Raw genomic sequence first — 24,474 nt, forward strand, 5'->3', positions numbered from 1 at the left:
GGTACATCTACACAATGGAATATTACTCAGCAATGAAAAATAAGGAAATCATGAAATTTGCAGGTAAATGGTGGGATCTGGAAAGGATCATCCTGAGTGAGTTGTCCCAGAAGCAAAAAGACACACATGGTATATACTCACTCATATAGACATACAACGTAGGACAAACCCACTAAAACCTGTGCATCTAAAGAAACTAAGCAAGAGAGAGGACCCTAACTAAAACGTCCAATCCCCATCCAGAAAGGCAAAGAGGATGGACATCAGAAGAAGAAGAAAACAGGAAACAACCTAGGAACCTACCACAGAGGGCCTCTGAAAGCCTCTGCCCTGCAGACTATCAAAGCAGATGCTGAGCCGGATGGGCAAATGTTGGGCAGGTGAACGGAATTTTAGGTAAGAACTGGGAAATAGTAAGAGCTGGAGAGGACAGGGTCTCCACAAGGAGAGCAACAGAACAAGAAAATTTGAACATAGGGAACTTCCCAGAGACTCATACTCCAACCAAGGACTATTCATGGAGATAACCCAGAACCCCTGCACAGATGTAGCCCAGGGCAGTTCAGAGTCCAATTGGGTTCCATAGTAATGTGAAGAGGGACTGCCTCTGACATAATCTGATTGGCCTGCTCTTTGATCACCTCCCTCTGGGGTGGGGGGAGCAGCCTTACCAGGCCACAGTAGAGGACAATACAGCCACTTTTGATGTGAACTGACAGACTAAGATCAGAAAGGAGAGGATAACCTCCCCTATTAGTGGACTTGGGGAGTGGCATGCAAGCAGAGGGAGGAGGGAGAGTGGGATTGGGAGGAGAGGAGGGAGGGGCTTATGGGGGGATGCAGAATGAATAAAGTGTAATTGATGAAAAATTTAAGAAAAAAGGGAAAAAATAATTTAAGAACCTTAAATGACTTTCAAAATTGGAGGAAAACATGGAGTTAGTCAATTGGCATGGAGCACGTCTCGCCCCTGGGGGCAATGGTCTCCTGAACCTACTCAGACCTCGGATACCACCACTGCTAGTTCTAGAACTGACGGAGGATGTTCCAACGAGGGGTTAAGGCTTCTCATAATATTTCCTATAAGCCCACACCTGTTTGTCTATATCCCCCATTTTTATTCATTATTAGCCAGATAGAGCCAAGTAATTGTGGTAATGATACTTGCTTTTTTGCCCAATGCTGGAAGGCTAGTAAATTTAGGTATGCCCTGGTTACTCGCATGCCTCACTGGGTGCCTGTGCCCATTGATGCCCCTCACGCTATGACTCTCTTCAGACAGAAAAGGGATCTTGGAACTACAGCCACCATTGTTACTACCATCTCATTGGCGGCTGTTGGAGCTACCACCAGGGCATTAGCCATGAGTCATACTGGGCAGACTGCTCAGACCCTGAATAATCATTTAGCCAATGTAGCTCATGCCTTAGTTGTACATAAAGGAATTAATGCTCAACTAAAAGGAAGCTTGATGGTGGTCAATCAGAGGATTGACCTCTTGCAGGAGCAAATTGATACCCTATGGCAAATCGCTCAACCTGGCTGTCAATGAAAGTATGCTGGACTTTGTGTCACTAGCATACAACATGAGAATTTTTCCTGTGCTGCAAATCTGTCTAAACAATTGTCGAGCTATATTTTAGGTAATTGGACTGGAGAATTCGATACTACGATGGAGCAGCTGAGAGTGGCCATTGTCACAGTAAATTCTACCGGAGTGGACGCAGGACTAGCCACAGGATTATCAACATGGATTGCTGCAGCCATGAATCATCTGAAGGAATGGGCGGGCATGGGAGTGTTAGCAGGCCTTCTGGTGTTGGTCTCCTTGGTTTGCCTGTGGTATATATGCAAGATTAGAGTCTCACAACAGTGTGATGCAGCCATGATCATTCAGGCCTTTACAGCCATTGAAGCAGGACATTCTCCCCAAGCATGGTTGGATACCATAAAAAGCTAAAATGATACGCTCAGGATGCGAGGCTAAGCACTGCACTCAGGGTCAGCCGCTTTGGACCCAGAGAAGAGCATGTCTGATTGCATGCGGGTTGATGCCCCAGGTCCCGCCTCTGAGAAAAAGGTATCGGACGGGTCTGATGCTCTTTGGGTGGATGACACCTAAATGAACATCTGTACAAAGTCCCAATTTATTTCTAATATCAGAGATCAGACCTCTACTCTTGCCTGATGCGTCTAAAACAAAAAGGGGGAACTGTAGAGAGCTGCGGAATGCTATGCCTTAAAGATGGAGCTGGTTTCCGCCTTCCACCTTCCCGATGGTGAGTGCTCTCTGTCATGAACAATTCCACATTTGGCTAAGGCTGAGGATCTGGCTTGCTTCCATGTATGTGGACCTATCTGCATTGCCCCCGTGGCACGCTGGGGTTGGCTACCCAGAGGCTATTTAAGCTGTGGGCTGGCTTTCCCCGGGGTCCGAGGATTGTTCAATGTTCCTGAATAAACTGCATTGAAAAAAAAAAAAAAAAGAAGAAGCTGTAGGTAGGCACACTCAAACCATCTGCCTCATCTATGTTAGGTCACATAGTACTTCACTCTTGATGTCTAACTGCCATTCTCTACACAATAACCATAGCACTGTATAAAGGTAAGAAGCAGGTCACTCCTTCTTCTTCCAAAGCCCTCAGTATGTATTCGAATCCATCATAAACCCTGGTGCTGCCCATGACTTAACATTGACCATGCTTACTGTCTCACTACTTAACAAGTGGAACCTGCTTCTTTCTCACTCTAAACACTCCTTACTAGCCTGGGAGTGCTGGTCCCCCACACCCCTATATGGCTGGCAAATTCACATGATTCAGGAACCAGCTGAGTGAGCTCACCCACAAGAAAAGTGTTGGATCATCAACTTTTCTGCCCATATGTGTCAGATACATCACCTTTGAACTGCCTTTGGACTTTGGGGTACAGTCTGAGAACTGATAAGTTGTCAGTAATTGCACCAAATTTCCTATCAGAATTTATGGTGTGAGAGCAGAGAGCCATTTTTCCGTTATCTGCCTGATATAGTACTGGGCACAAGAGAGGGGCCAACATGTATCTACTGGATCCCTAATATAAAAGGATTGGTTTGTAAATGAACTGTTTTAAAGAGAAGCATCTGCAAAGAAATTGATGTGAATTGTCACTTGCCAAGGAGTGTCTGAGAAATTCTGAATTCATTTCCAAACTGCATGCTCTGTTTAAGACATCAGTTCAACATGAGACTAAGGGCCAGGACAACAGAGAAGAAGTTAGCACAGAAAATGAATTCACAGGATATATTTCTCTCTTCATAAGTCCCATACTAAAGTCCATCCGGTATTTTTAAATCTCACATAAGTGACAGTGAAATAAAGAACAATAAAATACTACTAATGATGTTCAGTATGTAACCAAAAAGTATTTTGTATTTTTCCAAATATGGTTAGACTGGTATAGTATGAAATGTAGGTTAAGTCTGTTTTCTTTCATAATTATGCTATTATAAAAAATTACTTGACTCTTTATACTCACAGGCAATATGTATAGTAAGAGTGTATTATGTCCTAATGTGTGGAAACCAAGATGACATTAAACTATAGTGTTATTATTTTGGAGTTCACTTCATGCTTCTGAATGCAAGTCAACTATATAGAAAGAGCCAGAGATAAGTTGGGGATGGCAGAGAATTTGGTGGATGGTGTCACACAGAACCAGGTAGAATCAAGAGAATAGTCTCTGCCCTATTTGAAGTTTCACTGTATTGTACCAAACAGTGTTTTCTCAGGCTCTGCCTTGCTTTAGGAGACAACATTTTATATGCAGATTTTGATTCCATTTTGAGGAAGAAGCATGACTGTAGCTCTGGGTGAACCATACACTACAGTGTCTGTCAGGTCCAACAAAGCCTGATAAATGATCTATTCCTGGGAATCCAGAGGAAGCTACACATATTAGGGTGAACTGAGACTATAGGAACACATGGACATATTAAAATATTATCAAGAAAAACAGACCCATGAATCTATCAGGCATGCTGGACCCAAAGAAAGGGAGTGACTTCATCACCTGGACCCCTAAAATGATGGACCCTAGCACCAACTCACCGTGTGACATCTGGGCTTGTACCATGGATGGATAAGTAGAGGACCCCATGATCACCCCTGGAGCTGAAGCTTGACTTTGTCCTCTCCTGCAGACAGGGACTACTTTCCTGCCTGCTAGTCTACCAGTTGGCCCTTTTGGATAGAACCTGGACCCACTGCTTCCTGTACTGGGAACCATGTTCAGTACTTCCTCTTGCAGGTGGAGTGGCTTTACTCCCAAGCTCCAATACCCTTCCTCTCTCTTTAGTCCCCTTCATATTTCCATTCATTCACGGCAGGTTGCAGATACAGATGGCATTCATTTATCACTTCAGTGGTAGATGATTGTAGGGCATGTTAGTCCATCTTACCAGATCAAGACCTTGAGGGCAGAGCTCTTTATCACTCCTCTCCAATCCTTGTTCAGGTTTTGGCACATGAGAATTGCTTGACAAATATTTGATAGCTGCTCAAGTGAAATAGTGAAGACATCTTTAGTTGTGAACAAACAAAAGCCCAAATTCCTAGGAAACTACTTCCCCAGAGAAGGTTCACAACATTGAGAGAAGTCGCAAACCAGACATGCTGGTTATACTGTGCATCAAAATTTGGGGGCAGGGAGAGTGTTTCTTTTTGTTTTAGTGGAAATGAATGTTTCATTTGATTTTATTTCCAATAACCTAAGTTAAAATATTTTTCTAGTGTCAAAAATAGACTCTCAGTCTTCCTAGGAATGGTGATGAGCTCTGGCAGTCTAAATTCCATATTCGGAAACAGAAAGCACAAGCCAGAAGGGAAAACACAATTGTCTTTTTTAGATAACAAGCACATACCACAGACGGCTTCTGCTTTTCTCTCACTCTCAGCTCTCTTCAATTATTTACAGTCTTTGTCTTTATTTTGCAGCCATTTCACCTTACAACCCACACACTGAATGAAGAACCAGGGAGTTTAAGTTCACAACCTGATCTCTCATTCACAACAGTACAATTACAGCAGTGATATAAAAGCAACAACAGTGACAATACTAATGGCTGCTACTATATAATGAGAATTGCATGCCAGGTGTCCCATGAGGCAATTAATAAACATTGTCAGATGGGATCTTCCGTAACATGAAAAACATCCCAGGCTCATTCAATTAACAGGGAGACCAGGATCGTGAGAGGCATCGCTGAGCTTTCTTTCTCATCACTTCAAAGCCATGGCCATCTCCTCGCCCCACTATGTTCCTTCTTGGTCTGCAGTTTGACTCCAAGAACAGTCTAAAGTCTGATCCTAGTCAAGTGACAAAACCCTTTTATAATTTGTTTCTTTACTAACCATGACTGTGAGGATTAAGAAGTGGAGTTTCCTCCAGTAGAATTCATGAGCACGAGAGATGGCGTGGAAGAGACACTGAACCACTCACCCACTTTCACAAAGGAAAAGTTGCCTCTTCTGAGAGGGCAGAGGTACCTGGGAAGACTCAGATACTTGGAATAAAGTGGGGGAAGACTTTTATTTAATCATTTAAAGAAAATAATGACCTGGTGGCTTCTCTTAGCTCCTAGCCTTGGACATCAAGGAACCTCACTTTGGAAGATAATATCTCAGCATAAGTAACAACAGATCTTTGCAGATCTTTATGACAGATGCCATGGAAAAAAATACAGGTGAATGGAGAGTTTATGAATCAAATGTGGTGACATCATATTCCCTGCCAGGCCAGGAATGAGAAAACACTTTCTATAAAGACCTATAGTGAAGGATCTGGAGAAATGGCTTACTCAGCAAAGTGCTTATCTTGCAAACAGGAGGAGCTACAATGAAATCCCAAAATATGAGAAAAAACCTGGGCATGGTATATGCTTTGAATTCTACCATCAGGCAGGTGGAGACAGGCAGATCCTTGCGGCTTGCTGTTTAGGAAGCCTCCCTACTAATCCAGCTCCAGGCCAGTGAGGTATCCTGTCATCCTCCACTCCAACACATGATGAGAACACCACCCGAGGCCTCCTCAGGTGTTCACACATGCATGTGTATGTTGTGTGTGCATTCGCACACACACACACACACACACACACACACACACAGTAAGTATTTGGGGCTTTTGATGCCATGTGTAAACAAATGATCATGGTCCTTTCCCAGCAATGTTATTTACAGAGCAGGTGTATTTAGCTGTCCCAGTACTAGATACCATAAAGGCAAAGCATGGACTTTCTACATGGCTGTGGGAAGAAAATGGCACCGTGTTAGGACAGGACTTTGCCTTAGGATTAGAAACACAGACTTTCAACCTTCATTGCTCTTCCTTTCCTTGCAATGTGAAAGTACTTATGTCTGCTTCACCAAAGTAAATAAAACCAAGAAGTTGTAGAAAAAGAAATTTCTTTAGTGCATTCCAAGGCACTAAAGCCCTTCTACCAGGCAGCTCTGCACAGAAGGTAAACCTGAAGAGAATTCCTCTAGATATCCCACCTCTTAAGGGTGGAGGAACTTAAATGCAGAATTCTCTTCCAATTCCACAGCATGAACACAAAAATCTAACCAAAAAAAAAAAAAAAAACAAAAAAAAACCCCTGGGATCTGAATAGACATTTCCCCCAAAGAAGCCATACCATAGATCAAAAATTATGGAAAAATACACAAAATGGTTAGTTACCAGGGATGGAAAATCAAGTCAAAATCAAAGTGAGCTCACATTTCACAGGCACTGAGATGAGTATATTTAGAAAGTAGAATAGTCTTCCTACTGAAGACACGGGGAACTGGAGCTATTGTTGGGAATGCAGAGTAGAGTGACTAAGTTGGAAACAGCCTTGGCACACTTCCAGGAATTAAGTACAGTTGTCATATGACAAAGCAAACTGCATTCTTAGTTATTCATGTAAGAAAAATGAAAACAAATGCTCATAAAATACTTATAAATGGAGAGAGTTATTCTTTTATTATTATTACGAAGCAAAGTGTGGCAACAACACAAATTTCCATTCAACAACACATACACCTACATTCAGTCATTGGGTGATATTATTTGGCTACAAATGGGGAAGTTCCTGCACAGCAAAATAAATGATTAAAAAAAAAGTGAAGAGAAAACTCTGGAATGGAAGAAATATTAGTAATATGTCTATAAAATATTGAAAATATTTCAAGAGCTAATATAATTTAATAGCAAAATAATATTAACCTAAGTTTTAAAGATGGATACAGGTCTTACACAGATTCATCTCAACATTAAGGCTGGAAACCAAGATCTTCTGCATGCTGGGTAAATGTTTTAGCACTGAGCTACATCCTTAGACATTCTTCTTAAAGAAGCAATACAAACAGCCAAGAGGTTTATCATAGAATTCTCAACATCATTAATCATCAGGGAAGTGTAAATAAAAACCACAGGCTATCACTTTACACTTGTGAGGCCCAGTATGACAGTCAAAAGAACACGAGGAACATTTGTACATTGTTGGTGGGAATGTAAATTAGTGTGGATATCATGAGAAAGCACTGTGTAGGATTCTCAGACATTTGAAGCTGGAATCATCGTACAACTCAGCATCAGAATTCTGGGTATGTATACAAGAAAAATAAGATTATTATCTCCAAAAAATATGAACATTCCCTTGCTTGCTACATCTTTATTCACAATACCTAAGATAAAGAGTGTATCCACTGAGGGAAAAATGGATGAAAAAAGTGGTATGTGTGTGTGTGTGTGTGTGTGTGTGTGTGTGTGTGTCTGTGTGATATGCAGAAATATAATTTGGCCTTAAAATAGAAGGAAAATTCATACCGATAACAGCATATATTAACCTAAAAGACATTAAAGAGAAAAAGAAGAAAAATTATGTGCAGTCTCACTCACAGATGGAATCTAAAACTGTTCTGCTCACAGAAACAAAGAGTAGCCTGGTAGTTCCCCAGGTGTGGAAAAGTGAGGACATGGTAGTGAGGGGTTAAAAACTCAGTGATAGGGCGTCTCTCTAGTATACAGCATGGTGACCACAGTCAATAATTTATTGTACATGTGAACTTGAGAGAGTAGATCTGAACTGTTCTTACCACAACAAAGCTAGTACTCACTGTTGGCAATGTGCTGGATATATTAGTTACCATGATTGTGGTAATTGCTTCATAAGGATACAACATATTCCATCATGCTTTTTGACACGCACGCACACACACACACACACACACACATTCCAGAGTAAAACTGGAATAAATGAAGCACTTTTACATAGTAGAGATGGTCATCCATGAACAACTTGAAACTTTAGACTAATAAAATCTTAGTGGATCAGATGAAATTATTAAACTATATACTTTAAATAAATGAGCTGCAAAGCATGTGAATGATGTTTAAATCAAGCTGTATTAAAAATGGAGGATTCCATTTAGTGGCTGACACAGGGGCAGAGCTAAAAAGATGACAAAAGTTATTTTTAGTCCTGCAGAGGTCAGCCATAAATGTTACTCTTTTATTATTCAGACACACTGAGGTCTAGAGCCTTTCTGCTCCCTTGTTCTGAGAATCAAAATGTCAAAACATGTGGGAAGGTCTAGAGAACTGGGAGTCATCAGGGAGCTTTTTCAGAAATATGGGCAGGATGAGAACAGAGTGAGGACAGAGGCAATGCTTTCAGAATTCCCACAAACATCAACTTGAAAGAACAGAAGAGAGAATGAGTTCATTTACTGGTGGGCACTTCCACTAAACAAATGGCTCCGGAATGCCACTGTTAAGAGAGAGCAAAGTTACATTTACAAGGCCCCTGGAAGCTCAGCCCAGACACTGGTGCTTCCTAGCTCTGCAGTGGAGGGCTTTGCATGTAAAGAAACCGATCTGCCAAAGTGTGTGGCAGAAATTCAGGGAACCAAATGAGACCTGTGCTCTTTCTGTTTCCATGTGAATGTCTAGTCCCATGCACAACCACCAGCATAAAATAATGGTTCAAACCAGAGATTTATTCCTAAACTCTACATAGGAAATTAGCTTAAAAACATAGCTTGAAAAACCATGCCTGAAGAAAAACAAAAAAGCTGTAAAGAGGAGGGAAGTCCCAGGGAGGTACACACTTTTGCTATATTTTGGAATTGCACTTCAAACTTCATGGGCAGATTAGACAAATATAATGATTTCACAAAATCATGAGATTTTCTGTTTAATTAAGAGAAGATAGGGGTGGCATGCCATACACTTGGGAGGCAGAGGCAGGTGGATCTCTGTGAGGTCAAGGGCAGCCTGTCTAGAGACTGAGGTCCAAGACAGTCAGAGTAACACAGAAAAACCCTGTCTAGAAAAATACAAAAACAAACAAACAAACCCCAAATACAACAACAACCAAAACAACAACCAAAACAACAATAACAAAAATACCCTCCCCGCAACAAAACACTACAAAGAGCAGATGGAGGACAGTATTTTGGAACCTTGTTAAAAACAGCCCCATGGTTGTTATTATTATTATTATTATTATTATTATTATTATTATTATTATTTACATATGAGGACTTCTGATTAGCTAAACATAGGCGTTACCAGTACCCTGGCAAGAACAGCCAGGTGTGCTGGCTTCTTTCAACTGTCAACACTACATAACCTAGAGTTACCAGGCAAGAGAGCCTTAAATAAGGGATTATCTAGACCGGGTCAGCCTGTGGGTATGGCTATGTGGCATTATCTTTATTATTAATTAATAAGGAAAGAACCAGCCTACTGGGGGCAGCACAATCCCTGAATTGTATAATAGAGGAAAAAGCTAAACGGGAGCAAGCTGACAGGCAACAGTGTGCCATTATCTTTTTGCTCTTGATTGTGGGAGGGGCTAGCCACTTGACTTCCTGCCTTGACTTTCCCAAAATGACGGTCTATGGTCTGGAATTGTAAGCCGAACAAATCCTTTCTCCTCAAAGTTGCCTTTTGCCAGGGCATTTTATTACAGTAATAGAACTTCACTAGGACACTTGGTAATTCAGGAAAATAGTGATAACATTCAGGAATCCTAGGTTCAGATTGCTCAGAGTGGGGGTGCTATCTACCAGTAATGATGTGTGTGGGGAGAGGAACATCTCCTGCAAGCATGGCGTGGCCTCTATTATCAGGAGCAATGCATTTGAACAGCTGATCGCTTGAATTTCTATGTCTGGGTTAAACTAACCAGTGCCTAACATACCTTTTATGTGTGTGTTCTAAGCAGTTTCACCTTTAATTAAATTTGAATATCAATAGGGTTAAATCTGTTAAAAACTTTTTTTTCAGTAATTCTAGGTCCAGTTGTTTCTAAGAGTCTTTAAAAATTTTATTTCAAATAATCTTCTAGACATTATAAAGGCACAGTTTGAGTCACTTTTCATTTAACAATTGTCATGAAAAGTACATCAGAGAATAAGAAAATGCAGTAGGTTAACTTCCTTTACTAATAGAAATTCCAAGAAAGGTAAATTGTCACCACTCAGAGATTACCCAACTACTCTACTCGAAAAGATTCATAAGAAAGATTAAAGACAATTATTTTGTATACTGTATACTTCAATGATATTTTAGAATCTTAAAACACTGGAAATGAAAAAATTGTCTGACTCCTCACTCTGTCTCTCTCTGTATCTATCTGTTGTCTCCTCTGTCTCTCTCACACACACATGCACGCGCACACCTGAACTTGTATAAATAAATAAGAATTTATACAAGTGGTCTGTTTTCTGGAAGCTGCTATGTCACTCTAGGAGTGGACCTTTAATTGAATGGTGAGAGATTTGGGCATCGAGTCTGTTCAACTGCTGGATTCCTAAAGAACAGGGCTAGTCAAAGCCCTTGAAGAATTTTCCTTGCAGAAGCCCCCCACTCCCCACTGGGTACCCTGACATTGTATGTCTGACATTTATGCTGATAATATATTAGTGCAGTGTTTTTGACCTCAGAGAGCTGGATCTTAGAAAGAAACACCCAACCAAAGGCCACGAACGGCAGTCCTTTGTTGCAGGTGGGTGTGAACAGACATGCACCTTTTTAAACAAAGCCGGTCTTAGTAACTGAATTAGCTACTTTTCTCTTGATAAAACATGACCCTCGGGCACGGTGGTGGCCCACGCCTGTGTTCTCAGCACTTGAGGAGGCAGAGGCAGGCAGATCTCTGTGAGTTCTAAGCCAGCCTGGTGTACAAAGCGAGTCCAGGACAGTGAAGGCTACACAGAGAAAACCTGCCTCAAAATAAAATAAATAATAAATAAAACCAATCAAAACAAAACATACAAACTGAAAAACCAAACCAAACCAAACCAACAACAATAATAGAAAAAAACAAAACACCATGTCCAAGGTAAATTAAGGAAGAAACAGTTTATGGTTCCAATGGGATACAGTCTATGAGAGGGGTGCAGAGGCCGCAGGCAACTGGCAGGGCCCAGAGCAAGAGCTGAGCGCTCTGAACTTGTACATGAAGCATGAAGCAGATGGCACAGAGTTAAAAACGGCAAGCATCTTTAAGCTCTGGAACCTCATCCCCAGTGACGCACCTCCTCTAACGAGGCCACCAGTCCTAAGCTCCTCTGAACAGTGCTGACAACTGGAGACCCAGCATTGCTACACTGACACTGCCACCATGGGGTGTGATGTTTCTCACTTCTCTCTACCGTGCCAAGGCTTCTTCAACTAGCGTTTAAACAGTTCTAATGGCAAGTGCAAATTTTAACCTATCCATGTAAGCATGGTTTTAAAAACACACGGCTAGTTGGGAAGGATTTCCAAAGGTGTCTGTAACTAAAAGTGCTTCAAGAATCACAGCACGTAGGACTGGTCAAAATTAAAGACACTGAAGCTCACTCGGCTCACGTGCATACATTCAGCCAAGTCCACCGTCCTTGCTGGGAGTCTGGTCCTAGAAATCCAGGTGCTGAGTTATGTCTCCATGATGCCTCCGATATTTCCATATCCAACTGATTATTCTCTTAATGTTTCCATCAAAAAGACAACTCCAAAAATATTCTAATCAGTCTTAGCACCACCTTCCCTACTATGGAAACGTACTGTTGTCGTCACTTTGACAACTGTAAATAGCAATCAGGATGATATTTAATTTTAAGTTTGTGCCAACTACTTTAGTGGGAATGGCTATGTTTTGAAATAGTGGGGAGCTCACTCTCCATCTGGTGTGTTTTCCTTTTATCTTCCATTCTCAGTGAAATTTAAAAGTCAACTGCAGTGTAAATATCCTTTCTGCTATGCTAATATGGCCTCTTCCTGCAAATCAAAGGGAAGGAGTCCTTGGGGCAAGCAGGTTTCTCCCAGTTGAACTATTCTGTGTCATGGCGTCAAGGGACCAGAGCTGAAAGCAGGCTCTGAGGGGACCGAGATGAATCCATCTCAGTGGGAGCACAGGGAAATGGGGCTACAGACAAAATGAACAGCCCATGATCTCCTCAGACAGAAAGTCAGGATCTTAGTCTCTATGGGAGGACATTCAGACACTGGTTTCCAAGGGGCCATTTCCTTCATTGGCCCCTAGGGCCTGTTATCATAGTGTACTCTCCTGGGTTACTTAGCGGTTTCAACTTCCTGACATAGCATATTCAATGCCACTCATTCCTCACTCATGTGTATCAGGCTACTATTTCAGAGTAGTAAAGCCACGTCATATCCTTGCCGACTTTCTTGTGTCTGAAGGTAAAACCACTACCTCGTCTTCTTCTTCAGCTTTGACTCAGCATACAAGGGCAAGAGGAACTGGCCCAAGAGGCCAGGCTAGATCCTACAGTTTGATGGTTATATTCATTTTTCTTACTCATTGCTACAACAAATCTGAAGAAACAGGGTGACCTGACAAATATGTTCTCTGATTATTGGAGGTAAGAAGTTTCAACTTGATCTCTATGGGCTAATATTCCAGGTGTTGACCTGTCTCCATATTCTTTGGAATTTTCTAGTGGTAAATATATCTGTTGGTGGGTTTTGGTTATTTGGCTTTCTTTTTCATTTTGTTAGTGTTTCTATTTATCATCATCATCATTATTGTTTTTTTTCCCACTTTCTAAAGGATTTCTTTATTTCTTGGCTAGGGGCACACTTCCCATATTCAAAGCCAGTTGTCACTCTGGGAATATGTGGAGACGATGATATAGATAAGAGCATGTGTGAGCTTTGAGGGTGACAGAGAAATGTCTATTACTGCTCTGGCAGGGTGTAGATACACTTCCAGGTATGGAAGCACATGTGGATGGGTCTGTCATTTGTGGGACTCTCAGAGCGGGAGGGGAACATTTACCAAATTACTTTTCAGGTAGACTCCTGACTTGAGAACAGAGCTGGCCTTTGTACTTTGTTTGGTTTTGGAGTTACTAGTTCCACTTATATCTAAATTAAGGCATGATATTCCAGCTTTAAAATTCCATTCTCTTCTAGATGGCCTTGTTGGCTTGAAATATATGTTGTCACCCTTGAAGGGGAAAAGTGTGAACTGTTATGTACAATTGAGGTACAAAAAGGACATTTTGACAGAAAGGAAGGCATTGTTGAGAAAGTTTGGGGCCTTGATGCTGACAAATGAAGGCCAAGTAGCTGAGGAAGGGCAAAATGATGCTCTGCATGCAAAGGACTGAAGAAATAATGGATTTAGTATAACTGTCATTTTGGGGTAACCTGTCCTATGAGATAGTAGAGGTGTTTTTGTTTGGTTTATATGTGTGTGTGTGTGTGTGTGTATGTGTGTGTGTGTATTAGACGTAGTGAGGAGGAGTTGAGGGAGATTATTTTATTTCTGGATGTTTGTGGGCACAGCAATGTGAAGGAACAGAAGGAAACAGGCAGCCCAAATGTGAATCTCAGGTGTGTCCTTATTCTCTGATGACCTAAAAACAAAGTTACAGGGTCTCTCTGTGCCTCAATTTCTGTACACGAGGAAAAGAAACACAAGCACTTGTCTTCTTGGATATATTAATTTATCAGGTTGCTAATGTCAAATCACATCATATTTCTCCTCTTGGTTTGACAGCCTCACCTAGCGATGACAATCCTGCCTCTGTGCTCCCTCCAATCTAATTCAACCTTGTCCCAGCCTGTGAGCTGGTGAACGCACCAAATTCCCAGTCTTGAGAAGAGACCTGAATAAAAAACTATTGCAGAAAAGATATGTGCACGAAAGGCCACCTGCTGTATGTGTGCTATGTGGCATGATTTGAACAACAAGTTTGGTTGCTTTTATCTGTTTGAAAAAAAATCAACTGAACTTCATTTTTAACACCAACCAATGGCCAAGATTACCAGAGAAAATGGGCAGAAAGGTTCCAGTACAATGTCAAGCACTGACCAAGCATGCAATGTCCTTCTAATACTGATGAGAATATTCTAAGAAGAAACAATATTCTTTCAAAAGAAAAGTATATGTGCTAGAACAAGGCTGCCTTTCTGTAAAGAGAATATTCTATGAGTTCCTTAGTTACTACTAATGTAAGGAAGATTTCCAAGGGGTACTGGAGCAGCTGGCCTAGAAGATATTTATAGTCCATTGAGAGTTGTAAGAAAGAGCTGTTTCTTTTTGAGAAAAAAATAAGGCAGCGATTTCCTTTTAAATATTTTAGTATGTTATCATTGATATGAATACACTATAAGGCATGCAAAAAGTATTTAATGGATTTGGTGCACAAAATCAGCTTCCAAAGAATGACCTTGGGAAATGTAGAACCTGGGCTAGAATATGTTAATAATTTTCTTGTGTTTAAGCAAGCTACAAAAAAAATAATAATAAAGAGTTTTAATGAAGTTCCTTAGCTTGCAAACTCATGGGCCATATCCTAAACGCAGAAAAAAAAAAAAAAAAAACGTTAAGTTTGTAAAATGCCATTTTCTTTCAATAGTTACACAAACTTCACTGGCAGGGGTATGTTCAAGACTTGTAGGGCTTATAAGATATCTAGGGGGTGTGTGGAGTGTCTCTCTCTGTGTGTGTTGATGACCAGAAGTCACAGTCTCCTAGAAAAATGCTTAGCTCACTATCCTTGAATGTTTCATAAAAATAAAGATCAAAGCCAAGGCTGATAGAAGGGGAGAAAGGTTGTACTCAACAGATTGGGGTGTAAGCAAGCTTTGCCATTAGGTTTCTAAGGAAGGTATTTCTTCCTGTGAGATTCAGCTTTCCCTCCTGCTGTTTGTAAAGATAGGGTGACCTACTTAGAGCACCTGACACAGAGCCCAGCTCACTGTGGCTCATCAAATGATAATTTCACTCTCTTATTATTCTTCATCAGTTCTCTTGAGAACAAAATCCAAGAGCTAGATTTTTATTTTTGTTATTTTTTAATTTTTTATGACTGGTAACTTAATCTAAAAGGTTAATGCTGCTGGAATCTTTTCCCTTCTTGTTTCATGTCAACCTCATGAGATATACTGTGGTTTACATAGTAAGTTCAATATTAAGAGATATGTAATAAATCACTATGCTAATCCAATGTATACAATTTAGAGATATAAAGATACAGAAACCTCTTTTTTACTCTTTTCAATAGAAAAAATACCCAGAATCTCTCAAAGTGTGTTTCTAAGTGGGGAGGTAGAAGTTTTCCACCAGAACAGTTTCTAGAAAACACTGCCCAACAGTCAGTTGAAATGATCCAAAATCCTAGAATAAAATTCTAACTGAGGGTATTTTTTTTCTCCAGAAGAGATTTCCTTATCATGTCTAAATGCCAGGATCATGTGGGCTCCCTACATGTGACTTTTTGAAAGTTTAATGTGCTCATGAATGACTGTCTTTGAAGGCTCTCAATCCACAGGCATATGGAGAGAACTCCCTCAGATGGGTTCTCTGCAGTCAGAAGATGATCTCTGACCATCACCTACCAAACTTATTCTACCAGTTCCTTATGATAGTCTCTCTTAGGATAATGATAATACTATTAATACTTATGCAAATTATGATAACAAATATTTACTGAGTACTTCTCATGTATCCTAAAGGTTCATATGTATGAAGCCATTTATTTAATTTACATAGCAACCCTACATATATTTAATGGATAAAAAACCTGAGACATGGAAACATTGGGCCATTTGTTTTAGTACATGGAATGAGGATTGAACACGGAGCAAGCTGGATTTAGATCCTCACACTTATTTGTAAATGATGGTACCACAGAAGGACATTGCATCCTTTCAAAACTGAATGAAAAATTTTACCTCAAGAAGGCTGACTAGGCCTCCCAAAGGCAATTGTCAGAATGACCCAAACAGTGCTTTTCCTGCCTTAAAATCTATGGATCATCCTATGAGCATCCATGGCAATCCTAACAACAAACAGACAGAAAATGAATGTACCTCCCATGTAGTGACCTAGCTGGTCATTTCCTTTTTAAAACTCTAACAAAATCTTTGATAAAAGACAATAGCCCCTATCGCAGTCATTTGATCATCTTTATACTTGGATATAATGAAAACCACTCCACTGTCTTCTGGATTTAGATAGACAGATTTTTGCATTAAGTTCTTTTAATCATCATTATCATTATGAATATCATCATCAAGGGTCTCTGGATTTAAAGAGCCCTAGAACCATCCTATTTAGTGTGGTACTTACCTACCATCTGTGCCCAATGTGACCGAGATGTATTGGGACAGTATATTATATACTGGGTCTCAAAGACTCAAAGACTTATACCACAAGAGAATGTAAATATCATATTAGTAATATTTTATAATAGCTATATGCTGATACTATAATCTTCTGGTTGTTTTGGTTAAAATTCTTAAATTTAAGTTCACTTCTTCCTTCCCTAATCTAAAACATCAATAAATACACTTAGACTTCTACTAGTGAGTACTGACTGGGGATAAAAGACATCAATGGTGGATATCACCTGCTGGTAAAAAAGCAAAACCTTGACAGTGTATGATGCCCCTTTGCTGGCATGTGACACCTAAGTTTCAAAGATATGTCCTACTCCAATTGTACAAGTAAAGGGACTTATTGTGAACCTTATTTGAAGTGTATGAATGCTTCATCAAAAGATTGGCAGCTGATACCCAAAAAGCAAAATAATTTATAAATCCTTTGGAATATAAAACTTGCATTAATTTTGTTTCCTCTCCTTTCCATAATTCTTCCTTGTTTTTATGTTGGTCTTTTAATAGAGTAGGTTGACTATTTGGGACCTTTTGCATTTGAGGCCATAATAATTCCCACTGACAAAAACATATTAGTAGTTAATTAATCTTTCTTCCCTCTGCATTATTCATCTGTTTATGCCCATAACTTATTACTATAGTAACATTTTCTATTCCCTGAGCCCTACATTCTCCATCATCTAAATATTGTGGATTCAGAAGAATTTTTGCTTGGTAGTTTGTTTTATTGCATCGTAGATTTCCAAACTGTCAAAATTTTAATAATAAATAATAACTTATTAGCAGTTATGTCAAGAGCAATGAATTAAACCGAAAGAAGATTTTTACAGAGCACACAGAGCCTATTCTTTAGGCATTGTGACTCATGGCCACTTGACTGCAGCCATCAGGGAGACTAAGGATTGCTCCGTGAGAAGCATGACAGAAGACAGAGAGACACCAGCAACAAGAATGTCTCAGACTAGGCCTTTCCCATCTGCACTACCAGGCACCCTACTAGCTGTCTTGTAGGATATGTGTAGAGATTGAATTCACCACACGTCATGTAGGACTCTGAACAGCAAAGTCTTATTCAGGAAATGATGATGACAAAGGCTTAAGGAAGTGTCTATGCTGTGACTGTCACACACAGTGACACATGATTCATACTATTTTTGTTAGTGTATAACTTACATGCCTCTGAAGATATTCAAGTGTCACAGTAGAGAAATTTTAGGAAAAAAATTGACCTGGTTGAACTAGTATGACATCTCTTAAAGTGAATTCTAGTGAAAAAATAATACAAAAAACAAAACAAACTACAACAACAACAAAAAAACCCAAAGACTTCATAGAAGTAGCAGTGTCCTTTGCCATGGGGCTCATACAGGGTTCCTCAACAGTTATTTGTTCTGTTTTCTTTTCTTGATCTGATTCTTTGATGTAGTGAATTCCTGATTGTCTTCGAAGGTCTGCATCCCACCATCATCATCATAATCTTCATTGTGTTTTGCCTTTCCACCATGCTAGCAAGCACTGGCAAACATGAAATCAACTTGATTTTCTCTAATATTCATTTTTATGAGGAAAATAGAGCAGAAATAATTTTTAACCTGGTTACTCTTTCCTAATTTTACATTCTTCTGTTGATTTAGTAGGAAATAATGTGACAGGGGAAACAGTAGTCCAGGTCTCTTAAATTAGGTAGTCAAAGAACATTCAAAGATGCATAGAGAAAGCATATGGTACCATATCATTTAAGTATGAAGGACTAGACACTTATAATATTCAGATACTTTGACTTAAAAGCCTCAAAGAATGCACAGAGATGCCATTTAAATCTGAACAAGGGATATTGATGTTTGCATTCTAAAATTCTAATGAACTCAGAAGCTTAGCAATCACTAGGAACAGATCAGTGAACCCACAGGGAGAGCAGCTAATTAACTGTCTCTCTGAAACATTCCTTCCTTTTTGTAAAATCAACTAAGGATCCACAGACTTCGAGTATATCATCAAATGATGTGTGAAAGAGATCCAAGTTCAACAATAAATACCATCAGCAATATTATGCTTTTCTTAAGCCCTCGGGGCCAAATGACCTGAATTTGAGTAAATTGATTTTGTTCATACTTCGTGTTAAGTCAAGCAATTGTTTTTCATGACATGCATGAACCCATAGTTGCTCTGTTTATAAAGTTCATGCTTGAATTTTTCCCATTGCTGATTGAAATTCCCTTTTGCTTTAATATTAAGCACTCCTTTTAAAAAAGGAGCAGTGGATATTATACACAGCACACCATCATAACCATTCAGGGTCATCCATAAACATCTGAAGAATTGGCCAATCCACTTATGAGTTTTGCTTATCTGAGCCACAGTCAGGATAAGTCTTACTGAGCTAATGAGATGATATACCATGGCATTAAGCAATGGGTACTTCCCTGCTCCACATTAACTATGCATGCTCTTTGATCCAAGGAACCATTTGTGTCATTATCATAATCTTCATCAACTTGTCAAGATAATAGAGGTCCTGGAGAGTTCAGAGAACTCTTATATAGTTCATGCAAGTTCCAAGAAAATACAACACAGTTTGTGGGATGCACATATCTTTATGGAGAGCAATGAAAGGGTAGAGTTTACAGTCAGTTTAAGGAGGGGAGAGAAACTCATGCTCTGAAATGTGGTGGGTGGAAGGGTAAGTAAAATGCATAAGGACAAGTTCATGACATGAAGCTCTAAGGAGAACAGGTGAAGATAAACTCCAAGATGATAATCAAAGTCAGAAGGAAAGGCAGAGTAGCTCTTCAGCTTGCTTTCAGCAAACCCCACATCTATATTTGCTACAAGTAAACAGATCTAGGTTTCAAGGGGGAAAGTTACTTATCATCCTTGACACAAGTCTACCCAACTTGCTTGGCAATCAGACAAGGCTTATAATTGCCTCTCTAAACCTTTCTGGTGGGCCGCAATTTTCAGCCTTCTGCCACTGATTTCTGACCAAAGGATTATGTTTCATCAATGCCCCATTAAATTAACCTTAGATGGCTGATAGCACCGTGTTCTCACATTCAGTGGAGCCATGAGTTAATGAATCAACCCCCTGAAAGCAAGATGCACTCTCCTTCAAATCACATCCTATCTTGTCGGGAATTTCAAGTTCTTGAAGTGTGACTCTTGTCCTGTGATATGTGCAACTCGTTAACAGATATTCACTGAGGAGCCACCCTCTACCAGACGAGGGCCCTGCTCCCAAGGCTTTACAATGCACTTGGGGGATGCAGGTGATGCATACAAACTGAAAATTACCGTGAGTGAGATATTAAGGATGTATCAGGCATGTTAATAGGAAGGAGCTCTGTAGTAAGGACAGAGGCCTGGTTAATTTAGCTACAGCAAGAAAGGTAAGAGAAGCTCTGTTTGGAGGTGACCTTGACCTAGGATTTGGATAAAGACACAGATTTATGTGAAAGGGAGCAGGCAGAGAGCAAAGGCTCTGAGGTATGGAAACCAATGCTAAGTTTGGCAAAAGCGAGCCCTATCAGAAGAAGACTTATTGCTGTCATAAAAGTGAGCAGAACCCAACACTGAGGTTGAAAACATCACTTTGGGCTACAACATTGTGATCAGAAAGGAGAGGAGAACCTCCCCTATCAGTGGACTTGGGGAGTGGCATGCAAGCAGAGGGAGGAGGGAGGGTGGGATTGGAAGGGGAGGAGGGAGGGGCTTATGGGGGGATTCAGAATGAATAAAGTGTAATTGATGAAAAATTTAAAAAAAGAAAGAAAGAAAACAAACAGGAAGGTGAAACAGATATGACCGACAGCTGGCATGAAATGTTGAGCCAGGCAGATGATCCTGAAAGCAGTAGCATTTGAAAAGTACAGAGAAGAGATGAATTGGGACAGGAGTTCAAATTTAAATTACTTTGGAAACAAGCACTATTCAGGTCGACCTCTCATTCTGCGTTTGTGGGAAAGACTTTAATGCTCAGTGTGAGGAAACCCTGTTAAGACATACAGACACATCCTAAGTGAAGGACATAGTGTATGTAAAACGCAGAATTGTGGGAGCTCTACTGACCTCCTGCATGAGTGACATGCTTAACAGCATTCAGTCTCATTACAAAGTCCTTTTCAGACAAAAATAAAGCACATCATTAAAAAGTACTTTGCAGGGAGTGACAAACACATGTGAGGATGCAAGCCAAGCTCGCGGATCATCAATATGCAATGCTGAGCTAGAGAAAAGGCAGGAAGAGGCTGGAAATGAGAAAAATCAATAGAATACAGTCTCAGAAAAGTCAAGGAAGACTTACACCTTGCATTTCTAAGAACTAAACCACAACAACAACAACAACAACAAAGAATGTTTTGTTAGGCCGTCACCCAAGTTCCATAATACTAATAAGAAAAAGTCATTCTTTGTTACAGAGCTTGAAACCTCTACAAGGAGATAAATGAGAGGATGGGCCAGAGGCGGGAAGATGGGAAATGCAGAACCCTGAGATCTGTGTGGTGACCAGCTGTTCACATCCTTCCAAGCAGTCATGACCCAAAGGGATCCAGGGATGTGATTCTTACCCTCTCGCACAAAGGTCATTCTGCTACAAGTTTTTTTCTAATTGTGACCTATCCTTTTACTGATGTTGACATCTGCCTCCTTGTAGCCTGACACTGCTAGATCTCTGCTTAGAAGCCACACAGAACTTATTAACTCCACAAAAAAGCATGTTCAGTCCCCTTTAAAATGATTTTCCGGAAGGTCAGATATTTAGAAGCAGTGACAGTGCCATCCTCTACATATCTTCATCTACAATCTTCATCCTCTTTCTCTGTTTCCAGAACCTGCCATCTTGCACCTGTTCTGTGACTCTTCTCCAGCTATCACTATCCATATTAGAACTGTGCTCACAAAGAATGTACCTAGGACTTCTTTAGCTATGGAGGAGCTCAATGATGCTGGCTGAGCTCGGTCTCCTGCTGTTTCTCTTCCCCACCCGTCTGCCTGCAAGGCAGCCTGTTTGTTGTGTCATGAAGAGATACATAATCCACACTGAGTGATTTCATCGGTATAAAGAGTGTCATTCTTCATCACCCTATCATTTCTGATTAAGATCACTCAGTCTAATGTACATTACATCTTGTACCAATAATGCCTGCCTGATGCTTCATGCTCCCTATGCCTCTTGCTAGACATTACCTTATTATGTACTCAACAGAGAGAAAATTCTCAAAGAGGGAGATTAAACTGAGGCCCAGTGGCTAAAGGCAGAGAGAAAATTGGAAATGTGGTGTTTTACTTACTCTGAAAAATGGTGCCAAATGAGGACATCCAACCACCTGGCTTGAAGTCTGGGTTCCCATTACTTACCCTCCGTATATGTTCAAAGGCAAAATCAACAACAATAAGAAATAATAAGAATAATAAGAGCTAATAACTGCTTAGTTCATACCAATCCCCAAATCTGCTTTCAGGAGCTGTTTGTCACATAATACACATGCTAAGCCTTTGGAGTGATAAACACTATCCATTTTAAAGATTAAAAAAATAAGAAGGCAAGCAACTTTATTGACTGGTAGATTGTAATGAACTTGATTCTAATGTTCAAATCCTTTCCAGTCAAATCCTTTCCTCTCTATAGGGCATAAGCTATGTAGAGAGGACATATGGATTGTGGGAATGTGTGCTGCTTTATTTGTGAGTCTATTGATGCCACTAGAGCATTCAGGAGGGCAAAGGAGAATGAGAGAAAGAAAGGCCACTTGCTATGCAATGTTGGCCTTTATGTCTTGGATGGAGCTGAAATACATCTATACAGCTTCTGTCACTAGCATATTTGGAGCAGAAGCACGATTCAAGGTGACTGATCAGCCTAAGAAAGCAGTGTTTTCAAGCACTTTTAATACCATTCCAGCGGCATTCACTTGTATATAAATCATGTGGTAATTTATTCATTAAAATAACCTGTACATAGCAACATTTTATTAACCTTGGTTTACGTTAATAAGCTGTGCACTTGTGTTTTTGATATATCTCAGGAAATAATGATCCTGGAACTCTGATTTTCTTCCCACAGAGACTAACCTGTTATCAAATCCCCAACCTGCATTCTACATCTCCTGAAAACAAGTTTACATTAGAGTGTTTAGAAGCTTTGGGAAGCTATGGTTGTGGACAGCACCTACTCCTACACCCACATTTGCTTCAGAATCTCCTGGGAGGGTTTTCACACATGTAATAATTGATTCCTATATTCCTCTACCATCTATACAAGCACAATATCTTAAAGATAGCCCTGAGAAATAAGAGTTACAGGCACTAGGTCATAAGCCAGCCATATCGTGGCTACACAATGTCCACCCAAGTTCACTGCAAGTATTGGAAAATATATCAAAAGATCAACCAAGTCTCAGAACAGACATCAAAGAATTTCATCATTAAATGCCAAACTCTCATTCTTTATTTTCAGTGTTCGCATAGCCATTTTATATCCCAGTTAATTAGGAAAAATCCTATGAATGTACACAGAGATGTACAGTCCATGAGGCCTCTGGGTATAGGTTGAAGGTCTTCATATAGTTGGCAGAAACACATAATAAACAACCAAATTTTAAAATAAAAATGGAAATTGTTTCCAAAGAGCCAAAAGAAGAGTATCAAATGCATGACTAATATCTACTTGTTCTGTTTGACACCCAAGGCAGACATTGCTAATAAATCTAAGCACCTTTCCTTGTTATAACCAAAGTGCTATTAAAATAAGCACTCCAGGGTGCTGGCACCATCTCACCAGCTCTCATATGTGTGGAATATATTTTTCCTTCTTTGACTATTGGCAGAATGTAAACTGAAATGACTTTACATTTTCTTCTAACCTACTCTATCACAGGCTGTGTTCCACACAACACAACAGACACTGGAAGGTTCTCTGGCAGACAAGACCTTAGGGTAGATCACATAGCCCTTGATGTTCATACAGTGTTGATTTGACATTTGTATCTTTTGATGAAGAGACAATAACATCATCCAACTTCTATAATGTTAAGGAGATTCAAGTCACACACATGTAATTTAAATCATCTTGGTTTCTGTTGAGGATAACTCAAAGTTCCACTTTGAATATATGCTCTTTAGAGAGACAAGTTTTCTCTAAGAGTGTGGTAAGTATAAAGTCAGCATGTTTCTGTATGCTGTGTACATGTGCCAGAGGTTGCTATTGCTATTTTTCCCCATCACTTTCCATCTCTTCCTTCCTTCCTTCCTTCCTTCCTTCCTTCCTTCCTTCCTTCCTTCCTTCCTTCCTTCTTTCCTTCCTTCCTGAGATAGGGTTTCATTGGCCTTGGAGCTCACTGATTTGGCTATAGTGGATGGGCAATGAGCTCCAGCTCCATTTGTTTCATAGGCATTCTGTTCCTAGTGCTGGGGTTACAAACGTGCATGGACTTCCATTCTCTACTTTTTACAAGGGTTCTGGAGAGCCAAACTCAGGTTCCCATGCTTGCAGTGTAAGCAATTTATCCATTAAGCCACTTCCCCAGCTCCAAAAGTTAGCATATTTGTCTCAGAGACTCACATGTCAGTCTGCTTGATTTCTACTGTTAATACTTTACATTGCCTGTAGAGATTCAAAATCATGTCTTCACATAGATATTAAGTGTCCTGGTAAATATGACAAGGCAGAAATCACAAGGATACTTGTCTTGCTATTGGGTTTCATTAGCGCAAAATAAAAAAAAAATCATTATAATTCAATTATTTTAGGTTCTCCTGATGGTCACTCTTAGCTTGTTAGCTTCTACTGCCACTGCCCAAGTTCTGCTGGGTAGAATA

General features: G+C 40.0%; 1 protein-coding gene across 3 annotated transcripts in view; it reads right to left on the reverse strand.

The window, feature by feature from the left end:
- Positions 1-24,474, reverse strand: part of Fhit (fragile histidine triad diadenosine triphosphatase) — a 1,530,368-nt gene that overhangs the window by 186,931 nt on the left and 1,318,963 nt on the right. The window lies entirely within an intron of this gene.

This window comes from Meriones unguiculatus, chromosome 9 (genome assembly GCF_030254825.1).
Source record: "Meriones unguiculatus strain TT.TT164.6M chromosome 9, Bangor_MerUng_6.1, whole genome shotgun sequence".
In the NCBI taxonomy this organism is placed as follows: domain Eukaryota; kingdom Metazoa; phylum Chordata; class Mammalia; order Rodentia; family Muridae; genus Meriones; species Meriones unguiculatus.